Source organism: Aythya ferina (genome assembly GCF_964211825.1).
Source record: "Aythya ferina genome assembly, chromosome: 6".
Classification (NCBI taxonomy): domain Eukaryota; kingdom Metazoa; phylum Chordata; class Aves; order Anseriformes; family Anatidae; genus Aythya; species Aythya ferina.
In genome coordinates this window covers 18876880-18899728 of record NC_140303.1, presented here as the reverse complement: position 1 = coordinate 18899728, position 22849 = coordinate 18876880, and the positions used below count along the sequence as shown (strand labels likewise).

Sequence of the window (22849 nt, the reverse complement as noted above, 5' to 3'; positions counted from 1 at the left end):
AAGGTACCTGTAGAGAGCAATAAGGTCACCCCTGAGCCTCCTTTTCTCTAGGCTGAACAAGCCCAGCTCCCTCAGCTGCTCCTCGTAGGACTTGTTCTCCAGACCCCTCACCAGCTTTGTCGCCCTTCTCGCTCGAGCACCTTGATGTCCTTCTTGTAGCCAGGGGCCCAAAACTGAACACAGTACTTGAGGTGCAGCCTCACCAGAGCCGAGTACGGGGAACAATCACTTCCCTAGCCCTGCTGGCCACACTGCTTCTTATACAAGCCAGGATGCCATTGGCCTTCTTGGCCACCTGAGCACACTGCTGGCTCATATCCAGCCCACTATCCACCATCACTCCCAGGTCCTTCTCCGCCTGGCAGCTTTCCAACCACTCATCTCCCAGCCTGTAGCTCTGCTTGGGGTTATTGCACCCCAGGTGCAGGACCCGGCACTTGGCCTTGTTGAACTTCATACAGTTGACCTCAGCCCATCGGTGCAGCCTATCCAGATCTTCCTGCAGAGCCTTCCTACCCTCGAGCAGATCAACACACGCACCTAACTTGGTGTCATCTGCGAACTTACTGAGGGTGCACTCGATGCCCTCGTCCAGATCATCAATGAAGATATTAAAGAGGATCGGCCCCAGTACCGAGCCCTGGGGGACGCCACTAGTGACTGGCCTCCAACTGGATTTGACTCCATTCACCACGACTCTTTGGGCCCGGCTATCCAGCCAGTTTCTAACCCAACAAAGCATACGCCAGTCCAAGCCTAGAGCAGCCAGTTTCTTGAGGAGAATGCTGTGGGAAATGGTGTCAAAAGCTTTGCTGAACTCAAGGTAGACCACATCCACAGCCTTTCCCTCATCCACCAAGCGCGTCACTTTGTCATAGAGGAAGATCAGGTTCATCAAGCAGGACCTGCCTTTCATAAACCCATGCTGACTGGGCCTGATATCCTGCTTGTCCTGCAAGTGCCGCATGATGACTCTCAAGATAATCTGCTCCATGAGCTTCCCTGGCACTGAGGTCAAACCAACAGGCCTATAGTTCCCCTGGTCTGCGCTCTGGCCCTTCTTGTAGATGGGCATCACATTTGCTAGCTGCCAGTCAACTGGGACCTCCCTGATAGCCAGGACTGCTGATAAATGATGGAAAGCGGCTTGGCCAGCTCCTCTGCCAGTTCTCTCAGTGCCCTCGGGTGGATCCCATCCGGCCCCATCGACTTGCGCACATCCAAGTGCTATAGCAGGTCGCCAACCATTTCTTTGTGGATAGTGAAGGCCACATTCTGCTCCCCATCCCCTTCCGCCAGCTCAGGGTATTGGGTATCCAGAGAACAACCAGTATTGCCACTAAAGACTGAGGCAAAGAAGGCATTAAGCACCTCCGCCTTTTCCTCATCTTTTGTAACAAGGTTTCCCCCCGCATCCAGTAAAGGATGGAGATTCTCCTTAGTCCTTTGTTTTGCGTTGATGTATTTGTAAAAAGATTTTTTGTTGTCTTTAATGGCAGTAGCCAGATTGAGCTCCAGATGAGCTTTGGCCTTTCTAATTTTGTCCCTGCACAGCCTCGTAACATCCTTATAGTCCTCCTCAGTGGCCTGCCCTTTTTTCCAAAGATTATAAATCCTCTTTTTTCTCTTAAGCTCAAGCTGCAATTCTCTGTTCAGCCAGGCCGGTCTTCTTCCCCACCGGCTCGTCTTTGGGCACGTGGGGACAGACTGCTCCTGCGGCATTAAGATTTCCCTCTTGAAGAGCGTCCAGCCTTCCTGGACTCCTCTGCCATTCAGAACCACCTCCCAAGGGACTCTGCCAACCAGTGTCCTGAACAGTTCAAAGTCAGCCCTCCGGAAGTCCAATACAGCGGTTTTACTGGTCTCCTTCCTGGCCTCGTCAAGAATAGTGAACTCCACCATTTCATGGTCACTCTGCCCAAGACAGCTTCCGACCACCATGTCTCCCACCAGTCCTTCTCTGTTTGTGAAGAGAAGGTCTAGCGGGGCACCACCCCTGGTAGGCTCACTAACCAGCTGCATCAGGAAGCTATCTTCCAAGCTCTCCAGAAACCTCCTAGACTGCTTTCTCTGGGCTGTGTTGTGCTTCCAGGATATGTCAGGGAAGTTGAAGTCCCCCACGAGAACAAGCGCCGATGATTTCGCAACTTCTGTCAGCTGTCTGTAGAACTCCTCATCCGTCTCTTCATCCTGGTTCAGTGGTCTATAACAGACCCCAACCAGGACGCTAGCCTTGTTGGCCTTCCCGCTGATACTAACCCAAAGGGACTCAACCTTATCATTCCCAGCCTCGAGTTCCACAACATCGAAAGATTCTCTAATATAGAGAGCCACACCACCACCCCTTCCATGCTGCCTGTCCCTTCTGAAGAGCCTATAGCCAGACATTGCAGTACTCCAGTCATGAGAGTGGTTCCACCACGTCTCTGTGATGGCAACCAAGTCGTAGCCTGCCTGCTGCACGATGGCTTCCAGCTCCTCCTGTTTGTTACCCATGCTGCGTGCATTGGTGTAGATGCACTTCAGCTGGGCCATTGCTTTATCCCCCGGCCTTGCCATTGTTCCCCCTGGCACAGCTCCAACAAGCCTTGAGCGAACGAATGGATAGAGATCAGCCTTGATCTGTGTGTTTCTGCATAATGACATTTGTGCAAAAATAGATGGAACAGCTCATGTAATGGAAATTGCCCTGCTACTTACAGAATCTGGCCCTAAAAAGGCTCCTATCTCAGCTGGTGAAAGCCAACATTTTAATTTCATTTTTCCTCTGAACTTCAGATTGAGCATTTGTGAGGCAGTGTCCTGTGAAAGAAATTTCCCTTCACCTAAAATGTCTCCTGACAAATATATTGAGCGAGCCCAGTAATGATTTTCATTTACTGATGTTCACCCAGTAAAGAAAGGAAGCAGCACCCTTCCTCTCAAAGGAAATGAAGAACTCCATTCCCAATATGGGGGTATACAAGGAAAGCTAATTAATTTTTCCATGCCAGGAGAGAAATAACATGTGACTACAAAGAAATGTAAATTCTGGCGGCCCTGTGACCTCTGCAGAAACATGACCTTGGCCTGTGCTTTGTGGTGGGGCACGGGCATGGTGCTTGGCCTTGGGCTTAAAGGCAAGAAGAAGTGCAGATCAGGAACCAAAGAGAAACAGCTTAGGGGAAAGGTCATGACATTAAGCAGTCAGTATTTATGTACTGACATGCTTCCTCCAGCCAGAAATTCACTAATCTGGCCTGAGATTATTTTGATTTTAGTGAACTTTGATTGTGGCTTAACTATTGTAAAATAACCAATTCAGAAGTGGTATAAACAGAAACTTGTACCATAAAGAAGTAAACAAAACACTGTTCTTGTTGCTTTGGCTTGAAATATCATTTCTTGCTTTTAATCACTGTTTGAGAACTTTCTATTTCTCTACCACTGGAAACTGTCACTTGCAAATTGATTTTCTTCCCTGTCATTTTGGCTTGTTGTTTTGGCTCCAATCCTCTAAAAGTGGCCTTGTTGGTTTATCCCAGTAAATTCTTGACAGTCCTGGGAGCAGAACTCTCAACACCCCACTCTTCATCCAGGGCTTTCAGAGTGATGCTTCATCCTGTGCTTGCAGTGCTAGTGAGGCTGGCGTGCTGGTGCTGTCATTGGAGCACAGCTTTCTGTCAGCAGAAGTAGCTGGGGCTGCCAGTTGGAGATCAACAGTAGGACATGTTACTTAATTACATGTGGCTCTTGGGGACTGTTGCTTTTTTTTCTCTTAGATATTTTTCAGAAACTTTTTTTTTTCTCCCCAGTAATAGCAAAGATAGTTTTACAGCCAGGCCCTCTTCTGCTCTCATAGTGAGAAAAAGGCAGTTTGGTTAGGTTTATTCATTGTTTGTTGGATTACAATATTTAAAATTCTAAGAGAAAGTATCAACATAGGAGGGAAGCTCCACACAATAATTAAAGAAATGTGTGGAAGAATGTACTTAAACAGAAGTTTAAATACAGAAATGCAGAACAACAAATTACATCCTTCAATACAAAATATAATGTAACTTCTGACAGAAGGAGACAGCATGGAAAGAATATGGTAGATAAAACATAATTTAAAACTGTAAAATCACTATTTTACAGGACAATAGTCATTAAAATATTTATAAACACCACATAATCTACCGTTCATAAAAGAGCACTGCAGGAATTTTCATACAAACTACAACATAGGGAACATACTGCAAGTCTTTTATATTCCTCCAGTATTCTGTTTGTTTTTTAAGACTCCTACCTCACTTGCCTAAGAATCAGACACTGCAACAATGTTCTCTAGCAAACCATCCTTATGCTCTGCAGGTCAGTAAGTGAATAGCTGTTAAATGATTCAGTATACAGAAAAAGAATTTATCATAAAATAGCCGCTGCTTAAATGAAAATAAAATTAAATCTTCAGTATTTATTCCATGTCACCTAGTCCTTGTCACCTAGTCCTCATTGTTATAAAAATATTTGACTTTGTTACAGAAGAGAAAAAGTCCATTTTCTTCTAAAACGAGTGAATGTTCCTTTTCAGTGTTTTAGACATGAAACTCCTTTACTTATTTTCATTGTGAAGAGAATTAACAGTGGTTATTTGCTGAAGTAGCTGTATCAAGGGATACAAAAGACTCACTCCTTAGGTGAATATCCCCAGTGCCAGCGTCCGAGTTTGTAATGAGCGGCTCTGGAAAAATGCCACCTTCAAGGTCAACCTCAGAAACAGTAAGCCTGCCTTCCTGTCCTTCCTTCTCTGTATTTCAGCTAGGTGTCTGACAGGGTAGTCAATTGTCTGTTGTATTGACCAAGGACCTTTCTGAATTTTTTATGTATTGAAATATATCTCCTTGCAATTTTATTTATGCCCTATGTATTATATTTATTAATTTGATTAAAGGGTTTAAAGTCACACATATACCTTACTAAACTAAGGTCTTAAAAAAAAAAACACCACCCACCCCACTAACAAAACTTGGAAGAATGAGGAAATATTTATTTGATTCTTTGTTATGAGGTATTTATTTTAATTTTGTTTGTTTGTTCCACAAGCATGAAAGTGTTCATGATAAATCAAAGAAAAAGCCCAAGTTTAATAGTAATAAAAAAAGGCTAAAAAAAAAAGCAATTGCTAGACCTGTTTGGAGGTGGTCATTCAACGATCCAAACCTGTGAGACTGAGATAAATTACTTGTGGTAACATTTTCCTCTTGGAAAATCACAGATGAGACTAAATGAGACGTTTTATATATATAGTAGCAAACAGTCATAGGTACATTTCATTTTGAAAGTCCCATCTGTCTTACAGCCCAAACAGTTTTTGACACCACAGAATGATTGCTGCACTTCACGTTATATGAAAAGGCAGTAATAGTTGATATACACCAGGGCTCTAAGCATCAGATCTCCATTTTACTATATCGAGCATTTATTCTAAGGAAATGGGTTTAAACAAACAAACAGCAACAACAAAAAAGGATATAGATTAATAATTTGTATTTGTTGCCCTAAAAGTGTGATCAAGATTTGATTTCAAGACTCAGTTTACTAATCCTTAGAAGGATCACTTGATTCATAAATCAAAGCTGTTGCATTTTTTTTCCTAGAAAAGCAAATGAAATGCACGAATGTGATTTATCTTTTGATCACATTTTAATTGACTGCATTAAAGCTGCAAATATTAAGGGAACTCAGCCTGCGTACTTCTTGGAGCCTGATTCAGCATGCATCTTTAAGCCAACTGTGTGTGGCAATCCACAGTCAGTAAGGTTTAAATTAATAATACAGAATTAAATACTGCCATCAAAGGAAAGAGTTAATTGGTTTCCTATTTGTAGTATGACACTGAAACGCCACAAGAGCTCAATGATTGTTACCATCACCAGGAAAATAAGTGTGGAGTTTATCCAAGACTGAAGAGGAATTAGTGTGCTGTCTTATTGTTTAATAAAGAACTACCAACAGCATGCTCAGTCACTGCTACAATCATCTCCCTTATCAAGACACTAGCAATTATTTTATCTCCAGTATAAAGAAACACTTATTCCTAAGTTTCAGGTTATGCCTCTGAGCAGACACTAGTTGGACCCTGTGCATTGCAAAATGACATACGACAGAAGTATATTATCTGCAGTCTCCCCACAAGGATCTTACATGACTCTGAAAAGCAAACAGAAGAAATATTTTTCCTTTAAATGACTCTTAAAATTGCACTATAGATGATTTTAGCCCACTGAATCATCTGGGAAAGAAATGTCTACTGATAACGAAGAAGACTTTGGATCAGATGAAAACAAACATTTTCTTTGTAATACTGGGTATCTTTAGAATGCCAGCATGGCTATAAAGAAATATAAGATCCACTCTGGGGAGCCATTTCTGACCCTGGTCAGTTTGCTGCAGGAATAAAGTCACGGCCCCCTCCCCATTCTACACTTGTGTGACTTTGTAGGCTTCAGTTCGCCTTGATACTATCAGAGTTACTGAACATGATGTGCTGCTGACTAAATGACAGTTGTTTGCTCCTTCTGGTCCCCATGCTGGCATTCTGGGCAACTGATCAAAGCAATTTCGGCTGGAAAGAGAAAGCAACTGTGCAGGCCTTTTCCAGGCCTTATCTGATGGTTGATGAAATGAGAATTTTCCTTTGAATTTTTTCCATGAAAATGTAAAGAAGGATGGTAGTTATGGAAAACCAACAAAATAAGTCTGCCTCCTTAACATTCTGGCTTTGCAACAATGCTGCAGAAAGGCTTACATTTCTATAGAGGAACAGCATAGATAGAGATGAATTTTAGTATTCAATATAATCTAAACCAATGTACTACACTACAGCTCAGCATGCCCTGCTAGACTATAACAGAGCAAGTTATAAAGGAAGACAGATACAACATCAGTTTTTCACATTCTTAATGAACAGTGTGAATTCATTGCTTTCAGAATAACAGATGATTTAATTGAATCTGTATAATCTAATGCAATCAATCTCATTTAACTAAATGTCACATGGCCCTTTTCACCATGAGGCAGTTTATGTACACACACCAACAAGCAGCACCAGCTTCTAAAACCCTTACCAGTGTGAGATCAGGTTTTGAGTTGCTCAGAAAAAGCAGTGTACTTCTATTTTGTTTCTGAGTTAACTGCTAAACACACAAGAAATGTTTAAAAGCCTATGGCCTAACAGCAGAGAAACAGAAAATTAAATTAAACAAACAAACCTAGCTGCACTTGCTATACTCAACCTGAATTATAAGCAAAGCAAAAGGTAGGATTGAATACATTTACAAGTCTTTTTTTTCAATGTTATATTTCTAAAATCTCCACCATATAACTCATTCACTTTGGGACAGCCTAAATGCTGTTACAAGTATGGCTGACCTACCAGGGTCTCACAGAAGCAGTGTCTGAGTGCTTGCAGCATCTCACTGTCTGTAGATGTACAGGGGCTGGAAGCAGAACCCTCCCTGGTCTGTGCCCCACAGTTCACACCTGTTTGGGTGCCTGCAATTCGCATGCAATCACCACTCACATCCTTTGGATGAAACGCTTAGAAGCTGATTGAATTGCTAAACCTTTGTCAAATGACACTGGCCAGGGCTGTCTTGTCTCTGCCACAGGAACAAGCAGGCTTTTGAAGCCCCAGGAAGTGATGGAAGTTCTAGCTTTTCCCTTTGCTCTCCCAGACCTAGCAAAAAGTGTCAAGGGCTGAGCACAGGCTTCCACCTAGAATGGACATTTGCTCAGTATTCCACATAGATGTAGCATCCCCTGCCTCATAGATAAGAGGTATTATTTAATAAATTTTCCAGTGCAAATAAACATGACTGATTATTCTGCAAATAAAACCTAAGGAAAGTTTCTTTATTGTGCTTTCCTGCAAAGAAGAATCTGCAGAACGCAGAACTTGAAAATGAAGTTTTTTAGCTGTGTCAGTGCACCCAAAGAATTCCATCGAGTATTCACAATGTTTTAAATATTCATCTAGATTAAACTGGAAGCAAATTGGATAAGAAACCATAACATATATGGTGTGAAGTTAGGGAAAGTCCTTAAAAAAGAAGTGACTCTGGTCTCAAGAGCTATGTAGAGTCACATGTTTAAAGGTATATTGGCACCTAAATTTACTTTGCTTTAAATAATATTAAACCTCTATTCATATACCCCAAAATGCATCAAAGTGCATACTTATGTTTTCAAAAGAGGTCTGAGAACCTAAACCTCATTACAGGAAAGAGTCACTTTTGAAAATAAAACACAAGATTCTTAAATCACTTTGTCATTTTGAAAATAAATCTGGGATCATTAGTGACCCCAGTGGCCTCAAACCTCAATCTAGAGAATGACACCACTAGTTGCATTCTACCATTCTCCCTAATTAATTGTCATTTTGTGTCAATTCACAGAAAACATAATTTCTGGCCTATGCCTTACTTAAAAGTTCTTTTATTTTCCATTCCCCTTAGCTTTTGAAATTTGACAGGCTCAGAGACCAGAAAGTAGGGAAGTGATCAAAAGATCCTGATTTATGATTTAAAGCATTTGAACATTTTTAAGACCTTCAAGAGGACAATTTAACATGTCCCCAGGTAACTTTAGTTTACACAGCCAACCCTCACAACACAGATAATCTAGGCAGACGTTGTCTTTGGCAACATTACAGGACTACATTTCACAAAACTGGCCTGTTTGTTAACTGTTTTTCACTCTTTCAGACAGCCACTCATGCATTATTTATGGCATGAGGCATTGCTATATGTTTTCTTTCACCTTCTATTTGATTACAGAAATGTAATTGTGGCTAGCACAAAACCAATGGAAATATTGCAAATACAGATTTAATTATCCTTTGTGCCTCATCTTTACAGGGAGTGTAGGATTATCTGGTGTGGGAGGTTGTTTGGGTTTCTTTTCGGTTAAATTTACTATTAAAATTAGAGTACTATACATACTATAAAAGTAGAGTATATACATACTATATTTGGCCCTCTAAATGAGCTTCTGAACCTCTAAATAGTGGCAGACTGAAGGGGCTTTCAGTCCATGGGATGGGTAGTCCAGGACATTTGCCCCGTAACCATCTCCTTACCTGCAGTTGACAGCTTAGGCTACCTGAATAAAACTTCTGCAATCTACTTATTTTCTTGCAGTCATTTACATGTGCCTCCCCAGCATCACCAAAATATACACAAATAAAGGGCATAATTTTAATCTTAAAAACACCTAGACACTATCAGCACATAGAGAAGGAACACTTACAGGCTATCAGCTGAATGACTTATCCATTTTTATCTACTTATGCAGTTTGTCGAGAACAAATTACATTGGGGGGGTGGGGTGAAAACTGAGTAAATTTGGGTTGATTCATCACCTGTCCAACTTTGCAGATCAATCAGTTAATAATTTCATTGACCTGGAGGATCATTCAGAACAATGTATTTAATTCAGTCATGCATTTAGTTTAATTAAGGTTTGACATTACCGTGCTCTGCTGGCAAAGAGATATTAAATCTGTTTTCTTTCTGCTTTCCGTTCACTTTCTGAATTTCCTCTACTGGGTATCATTCATAAAATATCTGTTATTTTAATTTAGCTAAATTGCCTGCTTCTGTGAAATTATGCCCCTTTCTTTGGAATAAGAATCACCCACAAGTCGTTTTGCACATCATTTGATAGATGTGCTGGAACTATTGGGCTTCTTGGACGCTTCTGCAAATAGTGTTGGGGTACACAAATCTTGGAAGCCAGCTATTTGAAGACTGGCTAGGGGTGTACAAATGGTCTGGCGCAGAGATGCGACTTATTGCTAAGGGGCTGTCAGAGAACAGGAACTATAGAGCCAAGCGCTTTTCATGAAAGTCTCTTGCAACAACACAGGCAGGAATAACCCTTGCTAACTGTGCGGGTTAAATTTAGCTTTTGAAAAAGATTGAATATATATTAGGATTACTGCAAATAAATAAAGTGATGATAAACATCAATCTATCATTCAGTTGACCTGGAAACTGAAAGTTACAGGTCTATGAGAATCAACAATGTACAATGAATGTACCTTTCTACAGAGCTCCATGAGCTGCCAATACTGAATTTGGTCCCATAGATTATGCTGAAACATTTGGGGATACTTTGTTTTATTGTGTGCCCTTCTAATAGTGATTTTTTTTTTCTTTTTTTTTTTTTTTTCTGGCAGTTACTGTCTCTTTCTTCCCTTGTGTAAATGGCACTAGTGTTTCAAATCCCTGTGAATTTGCCCCAGGTTGAAAGCTGTATTCATCTTGTGTGCAGCTGTGTTGAGTGTCAACAATATCATATAGCCTGGACTGAGAGTCTCTGTAATGTGTGCCCACGCAAACCAAAACAACTACGCAAAAAAGCTCAATTTACATCACTTTTCATACCATGGCTATCAAACAATAGTTCATCATCACCTTTATGAGATACATATCAATTTAGCAGGAAGACTCTTACTGAAACATGGGTATTTGATATTGCCAACATATCCTAATTTCTATCAGGCAATAGTTTGAACACTGCAGACATATCTCTTAGGCCTACCTTGAGGTCTAAACAGTCCACACATGTTGCAAGATTATGGTTGGGAATAAAGAAAACTTTCTTATTCCCTAATCTGCTGGCACTACTTTGACATGCTCCAGATGATTCGGCCAAACATCCTGCTGCCAATCAGATAAAGCATTAATATTACCCTTTGTTCCTGGTTTCCATTTAATGGACTAGCTTCTTCTTTCAGTAAGTTGCTAGGTTCGAAGATCCAAAAATTCTCCAGTCATGAATGAATGATAATACTGCTTGTGTTAGGGCCTTTACAGTCTCTGAATTACATTTGTGTTCAATAATATGCTTTCAAAACAGTGAATAGTTGTGTATAAACTCCCTGTTCTAGAGAATACCATGTACCTGCAAAGGAAAAAGCATTCAGGAGGAAGGGTTACATTGGATATCTAACCATATTATTCTTATGTATTTCCTCAGTGAGTTAACATAAAAAATCTAGACACCATAGCTCTGCTGTTATTAAGGGCAGTTATCCATCTCGGGCTTACAGCCAGAAGATTTGTGAATTCCCGTGCTTTGAATTAAGGTAGCTATGGTTTGAGCTAGCAAATTGGTTAATGGCTTTGTAGGCAGACTCAGGACTCTGACAAGGTCCAATACACATATCCATCACTCACTGGCTGTGTGATTGATGACACTTTTTGTTCTGGCAGTTTGACATACAGTGCACATGATTTGATTATGCTAGTTTTCCTACTTTCTTTTCCACAATTTGCTTGTAGAGTCTGTTCGAACAGTCCTAGATCTTCAGGTCTCATGTGGGCAACATCACAAGGAACTGTTCACATGTAGGTTTCAGATGCCTGAAGGGAACTCTGCTGAGAGACTTGAGCTGTATAGTGAATTTGGTAGTTGCTTTGATTTATTTAAGTACATGAGGAAATCTCCATCACAGATCAGCCCCATTTTATTACATAATTATATTATAAAAAATGACATTCCTACTGCTCTCAAGGTATTATCTGAGAAATCCCAGATTTCTTGCCAGCTGGAGAAAACAGTTGCAAAATAATTTCAAACGAATTTTAGCTAGAAATTGATACATTTGATATTAGTATTTTGGTTTAAGAACAATGAGATTGTAGAGAGGCCAGTCGGGACTGGGAGTGCATCCTTGAAAAGCCCATTTGCTGTTTGGAACATTATTATCCCCCAGTGTGGAGAAAGGCTGGGCAGCACATGATTCATGCCATGACTGTCACAACACACAGGTGACACGTCTTTTCCACTGATTATTAACTTTCCCCTTCACTCTTGTATTTGGTCTTTTTATTTTGCTTGGCTGAAAAGCAGGTTGGAGGACAGAGACACGGTGTGTTACTGTGTGTGGAAGCATGAATAAAATTATCTCTTTGTTTGTTTGCTTTAGTTGTGCAAAACCCACTATTTTCAATGTTGTAGTCTGCTGCATGAAAAGCCGTACTAGGTCTGTATTAGTTCTGTCCTCTGATACCAGAAAAAGCACTATGCCATTTTCATGGCCTTTTCCTATTTTCAGCTAAGCCTAGTATTCCTACTTCTGTGGTGCTTGAGCTAGGTATTTCCCTGTTTACAGAACAAACTTCTTCTTCCTTTACTTTTTGACCAATGTTTCTTCCACAAAGCCTCTCAGTGTTCAATAGCAAAAAGATACTTGAAAGAAAAAGATGGGTCTTGAGAGCCTGGAATACACCATGTCTCAGCAGGACTGCCCTCCAGAGGTGGGTCTCTGGGGCAAAGACCCTCTCTCATTCAGGGTGCACACACAGTATCACTGCTTCCCATTTAATAACCTCCCATCAGTCCTCCCTAGATGCCATTCTTACCTCATCTCACTGTGAGTTTGTTCTTATTAAGGGCCTGATCCATCAAGGCACTTAAGCACATGGTTGTGGGTTGTAAACCCACCAGGACTTTTTATAACCCTGTAAAGTGTGTAAAGTGTGTACCTACAGCACTATAAAAGATGGTTTTAAGTGATGTCTGTGATAAGAGCCAACCTTTTCTGTTCAGCACTTATTCTCCTCTGTAACACAAGAAGTTTCTGCAGTCTGTGTTGCATATATTTCAAACAAGACTAGTTTTGACAAATTGACTGTTTCTTTTTTAGTTCTGTCTTTTTTTTGTGTGCCTGTCCAAAAGAGCATCTATACCTAATATATTTTCAAGATATTATTCGTTATCTGCATTCCTCAAAAAAACTGGTAAGATTATGTTAGACACCCTGAAGGATTACTTAGTATTTTATTTTTTTTTCAGTTCAGCTTCTCTGAAAAACAAAATAAGAAAATAGAATGATCACAGTAGGCTCAAACCTTTTCCCTGCAGACACAGCCAAGGGTAAATTATATCCTATTCTGAGAGTGGAATTTGGTCCAGTGCAGAATTTTAATTTCTGTAAGCACTGAAAATAAAAAGTAATTAAACCTCTGCCTATTCCTTGTGTACTATAAATACATTAATAAAATAGGCAAAGAAAATCAACTCCTAAATTATTAGCAGTAGTAAAATGCTGAATATTGAAACACAGTTTAATTTATTCATTTATAATTTTTATCAGGCTAAAATAGGCCTCTAGGAGCAATTTAAACATTAAAATAATGCAATTGTTCAGTATAGTCAGCAGTCAGATACACTGCTATCTTTGTACAAAACCAAACAACAAGCTAGTGGCAAACTCACGTGTTTCAATGTAAATTGTTGGTGAATTTACACAAAGCCAGCAGACTTGTCTATTTTGTGAACATGTAACTTATCTATTTCAGTGTGAAAACTAAGGGGCAGTGAATCAATGCAGTGGGTCCGGTTCAGTGCCCACAAAGAGTCGAGCTCTAATTTTAAGACTTCCAGGTAACCAAGGCTCCTGTAACTTAGCATTTATAATGTGTAAACCTCCCAAACCCAAAATGAACTTAGATGTTGGCTGTCTGTCTTGGATGTATTTTAGAGAAAATTGGTTAAGTCCAAAGCAAAGCAAAAAGAATATATGTTATATATTAATAGCAGAGACAACTGGAAATCCTTTAGCCTATATATTAGTTGATACATCTTCAAAAGTAAGGAAGGCATTTCAAAGCTAAAACTACTGGGAGAAAGTTTTCTCTGACTATTTCTTTATATGAAACAGCGCTCTTCATTCCAGTCTGCTGCACAGGGCAGATGACATTCCTCCCAGTCATCACTGAAGTAACAGTAATCCACTGAGAGGCTCCAAAACTGCTGTGGTGCAGATCCAATCTGTTTGAAATTCAGCAGACTTTCTCATATATGCTAGGAAAAGTCGTTGGTTCTTAGGCTTTCGTTTCATATGCCAGAAACTCATGAGGGTACAGCACTGCTTAAGTTTAGACTGGAATGAGTTTGTGAGGGAGTAACTTCCCCACAAGCGTGGATGCTGCGAGACCTGAGTGGGGCGGGCAGCTCCTCTCATTTTAGGGACTGTGCTGTTACTCCAAATCTCAGCTTGCATTTACAAATACAAGGAGCACCCATGTCTGAGGAAAAAACTCAAACACTGTGTGTCTAATCCAACATACCACTGCTTTTCACATCTCAAAGGACTTCAAGCAGTAATTTTACTTTTGGAGAAGTATTAAAAAATACTGAGAGGGATTAACTGCTCCTGTTCTCGTTATACTCCAAGGCCTAACAGTCTTTAAGTACTGGATACATCTAGTATCAAAGTAGGAAAAAAGTGAGTGGACCAGAGATCTGCAGTCTCCCTGGTGAAGCTCTAGCTTGATATCTTGCTTATATCCAGTTTGGGAGGCTTACTCCTTTTCATGGGTGCAACATGGAGATAATTCCAGTGTCATCCAAAGGGAGATGTTTATAATATACATGGAACTGTTTTTTTTTTTGTTTGTTTGTTTGTTTGTTTTCTAAATAGCTCTTTTAAGGACTTAGTATTCTTTTAAAAAGTTGCTTTTAATTCAAGTTTGAAAATATTTTATGTCTTATATGGGCTAACAGTCAGGTGTCTCTGTACTACAGGTTTATTATGCAGGGCTCAAAGAAAAACTGAATACTAAAAATTTGCTGCCAGTAAAGGTAAGTTGTTTCTAGGCCAAAAAAAATAAAATAAAATAAAAAAATCTCATAAAATATGCTATATCCTTGTGGAGCATAAACTATTAAATGGACTTCTAAGGACTTCTAATGTTTTGAAATTGTCAAGAAGTTATTTACCATCACGGGAGACTTGCTTATTCATGGAAAAGGTATATTTAATTTTGTAACAAGGAATAGAATAAAGCCTAACTGAGAAGGGCCATCAAGAAATCTGAGAAACCCTTTTTCACTGTTACCATAGTAACCTCCTTAATAAGCTGGTAACCTTGGTTAGGGACAACCCCATAGGCAAATATACTGTAGAAATTTCTCAGTCAAAATGAATACACTCTCTTTGTTTGGCTTTGTATTGCTTTCACAAATGCTGACCCCATTATTAGTTTCCTTGTTGTCTTTAAGAAGCAAAACCTGAGGCAAAAGCAAACAACCTGCCCTAGCCATCACTCTCAGTATTTAAAAAGGCATGTTTCAGGTACAGTACATTTAATTAGGATCTAACTAGGTTAGTTGGAAAAAAAGGAAAAAAAAAAAAAAAAGAAAAGAAAAATGAAAAAAAAAAGACAATAAAATTCAAATAGTAAAGGAGTTCATTAAGGAGAATAAGAAGAATATTAAAGAGAATTAAGGTTTATTTAGGAGAATATTAAAACTGCAAGTTTAGAAGTAATTGGAGAATCACTTGACCAGCTGTTTGCTCTATTGAAACTGGTCAATTGAAAGATCCAGCTTTCAATTTCTGGAAAGGCTGCAGAAGAAAGAGAAGAAGAAGAGAGAGAGCTACTTGTTTTGGTTTTCCACAGTCACAGAAAGAGGGCTGAGGTGAAAATTTACTGTGGGTTTGGGGTAAAAAGTCTGGAACCATTAACCTAAGGGGAAACAAAAAGCCTATCCCTGAAGTAACTTACCACATCTAGAACTAAGAAGCATCAAAAAATAATGCTTCATAGTGGGTGCTGAACAAACACAGGAGGACATAAAGTCTTGGCTTGCAAGCGCCATCAAACTAAAGCCCCAGTTCTGCAAAAAATGCACATGCTCAACTTCAGCATCCTAAGGCAAGACTGTGGTTAAATGCTGTAAGATAGATATACATATATATGTGTGTGTGTGTGTATATTAAATCTTCTGAGGAATACATGAATGGATAATGTATAAATGTCACTTCATTGGAGACAAGATAGCTACCAGCTAAGATACCAGATACAATCCTTTACAAAGTTAATAATAATTATTTTTAACTTGTCTTATTGACTTCTAATAATCTCTGAGGGGATTAATACCTAAGAAAGTATGTATGTGTTGATGATAGAAAGCAGAATGAAGTATACTGATTTATTGCAACTCTTCATTAAGTTTAAAAGCATTCCACTGTGATGAAGACATCAACCATAGGCTGTGGTATTTTCACACTGCAAAAGACTAGTTAAGGGCAGGAAGACAAAAAAAGAAAGCAAATAATGTTTTAACTTGAACTCAAGCCAGATTTCACAAAAACAAGACCCTATTCAAATCCAATGAAGTAAAACATGTTAAAAGTATCTACCACTTTTCCCTGTTATAGGCATGGATGAAACATATCTGTTTGTGTGTGTGCTAAAAATGTTACTAGGTAAGGTAATAGCAGTTTACTATATTGCATAAAGTATGTAATTGGATTTCCTGCAAATATTCAAATCTTGAATCTCATTCTTTATGATCTACAATTAAATTTAAACCACCAATTTAGATGACAGAATAAGAAGAACCTTTTCATATCTTTTGCACTGTGAAATCCGTGAAATCCTGATTTCTAATTTTTAATTAAAAAGACCATTTTAAATTAAAAAAAAAAAAAATCAGATCAAGAAGCAATGTGAAATTTTATGTTATATAACAGTTATGATAAGGTTAATTTTGGAGCTCATCTTTAAGGAGTTAGTAAAAGGGAGTTACATAATATAGCTGTAGGTTTTGGACATAGGAAGCACAAAAGCAAACAAAAAGGTGACTGCTCTTGATGAAGCTAAATGGAGATATTGCAAACTTCTAATTCGAAAGGAGAATTCCTTTTAACTCCAATGGGATCAAGATTTTATCTTGTGTTCCTAATTATTTCCTGGTGAGTTTTACACATGTGAATATTACCAGCAAAAGTCAGGTCATTAACACAACTGCCTCAACACTGAAAAATACTGAATGCATGCTTGTTTCCCGAATGACGCATGGCCCTGCAGTCTGTGCACGTGTCCCCATGTAATAGAGCTGAAATTCTTCATAAGCAATATCATCAGTCATTTTTCTCAGAGGAAAATGAGCACAGTATGTCATTATGCTCTAGGATTGTATCACAGTTTGGCTACTAATAGGCACTGGGCCAAACTCCAGAAAAAAAATTAGATTATATTTATTTTGGAAGCCTCTTAAAACAGGAGCTCTCTCCTTTGTGCTACTTAGTACACTGTCAGCACTTATAAATATAAACAACAAAAAAAAAAATAATCAAATTCTGATATTCAGTTTTAACAAAATGTTCTGAATACCTGTCTGAGGAGGATTAATTAGGCAGCTGCTTTTCTCCCGACTTAGAGCCTGGCTGGCTTCTGTCCCCAACAGTTGATAAGAGGACATTTGGGCCTCCTCACATCAGAGTCCAGAGTGTGAGGTCCCTCTGAGCAGGGAATCAGGAACACCCCTCTGCATTCTCACAGGTCCACATTGTCTCCCAACTGGCTTAATGGTCTTCTGCCTTCTACTTAAAATTAAAAAGTGAAGGACTTCATTTACAACTTATCTAACATTGTCCCTGGTTCTGTCTCACACACAGGAGTGTATGTGTTTTCTGTTTTATTTTTTTAAGCTTAAAAGTCCCCTTCAGAGAAGCATCCCAATTTCCACTATCTCCTCTATCTTTCTGAAATCAATGCAACTTTTCTCATAGCTTTAATGGACCATTTTTAACAGTGCAGAGTATTTCTCCTTGACTTCTTCTTCGGTCAGATGAAATGTGATGGCCAGAGAGAAAGTTTTAGATGCATTTCATTTCTCTAGACTCATCCACATAGGCATGCTGCTCCTGATCATCCCAATGGTTACCTCCATCTCCAGTCAGACCTCATTTCCACTGATGCCATTCATAAAGGGAACACTCCACCTCTCCTCCACCTGGCCACCATTACACTTACAGGAGGATCTCAGCACATCTATGGGGCAGAGCAGAGCTTGATGTTTGGACTCAGGGTGTACTATTAAAATCACTGTATTCAATGATTCATTCATTGTAATCATCCAAAGCATGGATTTTAAAAATATTTCTACTTCTTTGTTTTGATCATTTACTATCAGGTCTAACAGCCCCTTTTATTTCCGTACATGACTTCAGAAGAGGAATTTTGTGGACTCTTCGGTCATCCTGAGGTAAACAATTGCTGTTAGAGTTAGTATGTGCCCTATAAATGCAGGCATATACTGACTGAGGTTTTTAGAATCATAATAAACTACTTTAATACAGCGGTACAATCCTAGATTTCATCTAAAGACTCTGCATCAAAATAGATACGAAATTCATCCTTCTGCCTAATAACATTTCCTTGGAAAATACTAGATCACAAAATGTATTCCCAGTAGAACAATCTTCCAATTTTTCTGCTGCTGTAGACACTGTCTCAGTCATTCTGTTGCTTCTGGTTAATAAGTCATAAAGTCCGTCATAAAGCCTGTCATGATAAGTATGTCTTTTCTGCCAAAATTATTTTAGTTATAGCTCCCAGAATAGAAAAAGCTACCATATGAGAAGTTACTACAGAAAGGTGCAGTAGATCCTCTTTCATCTTATCTATTCAGAGTCTTCAGAGGAATGAGTTATCACAGTCCTAGGCTAGCCCTCTTTATCTAGGCTTATTGCCTTGGATTTTTTATAGATATTTTTAAAGTATATTTAATGGAGATGACTTGGATTTTGATCTTCAAGACTAGTTTTCCATACCACCTTCCTTTTTGTCCACTTTCCTATATTTTCTGAGGCCCTAGTCACTGGTGGTTAGTGACAGTCTTTTCCTGGCAACTCCTGCAAATTTTCAGGTAATCCATCTCTTTCTGGAAAACCTCAATTCTTCTCTTCTCCAGAAAACCGATATTTAAAAATCTAGTGTATCTTACAGCTGCTATAGAATCTGCAGATTAGGAGTTTACATCCTTGCAAACCTTTAAAAACAGACTAGACAAGCATCTACTAAAATGGCATGGATACTCCTGCTTTGGAGGAAGACAGTGGACTCAAACACAGTAACTGTCTGTTATAGATACTTTGAACAGATCTCACCATTTCAGTAACCAATTTTCTACCGTCTTGCAGATTTTTCCAACAAGAAAGAAACACAGTACTTCAAGAGGAGACGGTGAGACCATACAGTCCATAACGGAACTCATAAAATGTCAAGGCTAGTATTGTGCCTTGCCCAATCACCTCTGTGAAACATAGCTCAGACTTTAAGTACCATGTAATGAATACTCACAGGAAATTATTCATAGTAAAATCAGCAGAGTTAAAAAGAATTCCTGATTCATTTAAGTAATGAATAAAATTTAAGAAAATCGTTATTGTTGGTGATTGTGAGCAGAATCATGTTTAGATGAGATGACAGTATTTGTGATAAATTTTCCATACTATTTTATTACAAATAGCCAGTTATTCTTGCATTCCGTAGGTTCTTTCTCTCTCTTTCTCACTGACAGCCTAACAACAATAAATGTTCTTTTTGGTTTTAAATATCTCCACTGAGATTATTTATTGTTTTTTATCTGTCATCACTATGAAGAACTTAGAAAGACAAGAATATAAACTCAAGAAATCTGAAAGTATATAGTGATAATCTTGAAAATAATGGCACATGGTAGTAATCTGACTTGTGAAGGACATCACTCAAATTAGACAAAATAGAGAAAATGTGCTTAAAATTCTGCTATCTCAGAAACATTAAAACATCTTATTTAGTAGATCACATCATAAAAGAAAGACCTGTGACTATCTGACATAATTACTTTGAAAAAAGAATAGCACACTTCCAGATATATACAGTTCCAAATATATATGCAAAAATTCTATTATTGTAATTTAATTTTAGCTTGGCAATTTAGGACTTCTTTAACTTCCATTTCACATATTTAGAAACTGGAAAATTCAAAAAGTTGCATTAATTTTAGACTTGAAATCTCTATACTGTGGAAATGGAATTGGAAAAATTTAATTTTCTTCTTTACATCAATTATTTCCCTCTCTCTACTTAGAGTACAATAGAACAGGTAAAGCAAAATAGATATGAATTGTAAAATGAAAAACTGCAAATATTTTTCTTATGTTGAATTAGTGTACAAGGGGACATGTATTAAATGTTAACTCCAGTTAATGATAATAGTCTCATGCAGATTATGATTTGATGATTTTGCTCTAAAATTCTCATAGTATTCTGGACAAGAAAAATCAATCATAAGTAGAATGAAAACTGTTAATTCCTGATCTGGCCTGGAAGGTAGCCTACTAGCTTTACATTAAATAAATATTAGCAATAATATTAAATAAAACTTAAATGTTCCAAAATATCAATTGTCATTTATTTCATGACTGCTACCCAAAATAATAGTTATTTTTATAATTATGTCAGAGGGATGAATTTCTCACTCTGATTTCTAATTTTCTGTATTGGTAAGAAAGTTCTAGTTTATGTTAGGAAATAAGTTGTCATTCCAGATCAAGAGCATGGGTGTTGGACTTAGTGATCTCCTAGACTTCTGGCAAAATTATTTTAATTAGCCTTCTCCTAACAGCATTTAAACAAATCCTATGCTGCCAGGGAAGGAAGAAATGACTTACCAGTCAGATAGTTTACTTAATTCTTTTTATCCATTGCCATAAATCAGTGTGGAGATTATTAGTGACTAAAGATTACTTTTTTTTTTTTTTTTTTTTTTTTTTAAACAATGAACTGTGGCCACTTTACCCACTGAAAAGCTCACACATCATTCAGGTATAAATGTCCTGTTTCTGCATGGTTTATTTTCACACCATTGTTGGGTACTAAAATAGTTTTACACCATTTATAAGGCATGGACATTTTAACTAATCTATCCAGTCTGTTACAGGTATGCCAAAGTAGAAAAATGTTAGGAGTAACCATGTATTTGTGCAGTGCTGTAGGTACATATATTGGAGCCAGACATGTTTGGCAAATACTAACACATTGTTTGAACATCAAGTTAACTGCTAGTGATGCTCTGTGAATTCCATGATGCATAGAGATGTTGAGAATAGACCTTACTCTGAATATGTAGAATGATCAAAAATGCATCTCCCAAGAGAAATTTACTTAGAGACATAGAGACATAGAGACAATCCAAGATTTTTGTCCCCATTTAGTGAAAACAGTCAGTATATACCTTTCTGTAGCCTACAAAGACCCTGCCTAAGGTCTGGCACTGGCCCCTGCATACTTTCTTTACAAAAGAATCGCTGTCTGTTTCCTGAGTGGGAACGCTAATTTTTGCGAACTTGCTCGCGATGTGCTTGTGTGCGTGTTGCCCCAGAATTTTGAGCCGTGCAGCCCAGCGCTCCATGCGGTTAAGTAAACACAGCATGGCTGCTGAGGCACGCAGCCAAGGCTGAGGCCGGGAGGAGGGGATGAGGCTGGGAGGAAATAAGAGCAAATTCCTCTGAAATGATCTGACAGGAAATGACAGAGTGTCAGCCTTATATAACCACACTGCGAGAGAGGGAGGGCGGGAGAAGTTCTTCCTAAACACAGAGTGGTGCCAGATCTCAGTAGGTGAGGATGATGAAATAATAAAGCATTTCCCGTGTGTGTTTTTCATTAGTCCTGTTTTGTTTTTCTTCCAAGTGCTGTGGAAACAGAACAGAAGCCCATGTTTCAGCCAGGACTGCAATGGCCTCCTCCCATGGGAATAACAGCTGCATAAATAGAAGGGAAGCCCTCAGTGGAATTGCTTCCAACACCTTTCTAATGGAAATAATGATTTGCAAAGCCCAGTTTATACCTTTGCCACATAATTAGTAGCCAAGATTAAAAACATTGTTCCAACTCCCAGCATCCTTGAAATCTGGCAAGACCTTAAATATTCCACTGTGTTCCAACAAGGTAGCCCATAAGTGATCATTGTAAGGACAGTTTTAGCCAGTTCAGTCAAACCCTTGAATCAATCAACACTTATTATATGGAAATTAACCAGTTTGATGTCAATTAGTGGAAATTTGTTAGCAGACATAACCTATGAGACATTTTATTTTGAATTCCTAACTCTCCCTATTGAAGCAAGTTAAGATGGGCCAAGGATGAAGCCATTCATTTCTGAAGACCTGAAGCAGAATTAGTGAAAAAATGGTTTGAGGGAAGCTGTAGTCAAGTACACAAACCTTCTGCTGCCTATTAGGCACAAGAAGCACAAGGGACTGGATATCAGATTTTTTCCTGCAACGAGACAGTTACTAGTCACAGATTTGGTGCACAACAGTCTATTCTGTATGAGTCAACACTGAGTACAGGAGAAAAAAAGTGTTCCTAGACTAATGGCAACACCTACCCTCACTTTACACTACTTATAAACTGAACTTCTTTTTCCACCATGTTCTGATAAATTATATTCCTATATTATGAAAGTTGAAAATTCTAAATTAAATATATCTGACTTGATCATTAAATTTCCTCCTAAAATAACCTAAAAAAGTCAAAATTTTGGCTGGCTGTTCAAGCCAGAAGGGATGACAAAAGATTTCCTTAAGGCTTATGAGCACTACCTGTCTGGTTTATTGGGTGGATTTGACTTTACTGTGAATTCCACCTTTTGTTTAAATTTAATAAAGTACTCTCAAATATCATTTTAACCATTTATACCAGTATGCAGCATGACAGCCTGCTGCTATATCATTCAAATTAAATATTAGGACTGTGGGTTCAATCTCAAAGTTTTACATCAATCCTTAACCACTCACAGGTAAGAAGGGAATACAGAATCAGAGTCTTGCTATAATATGAAAAACTCCTGTCAGATTTGAAGCAAGGGTTTCCACACAGCTTGTGGAAACTCATCTGTAACTACTATTAACTGACCATGACATATACACCATAATACCCTCCGATAAACACCCATATATATGGGTGTTTAAAAACATGCTTAATGTTGCTTTCTAGAATGCACGTTCACCAATTCGTTACCTGCAACAACATTA

At 38.6% G+C, this 22849-nt stretch overlaps 1 long non-coding RNA gene across 2 annotated transcripts in view; it reads right to left on the bottom strand.

The window, feature by feature from the left end:
- Nucleotides 1-22849, bottom strand: part of LOC311438588 — a 118491-nt gene that overhangs the window by 87759 nt on the left and 7883 nt on the right. The gene's annotated exons all lie outside the window — the stretch shown is intronic.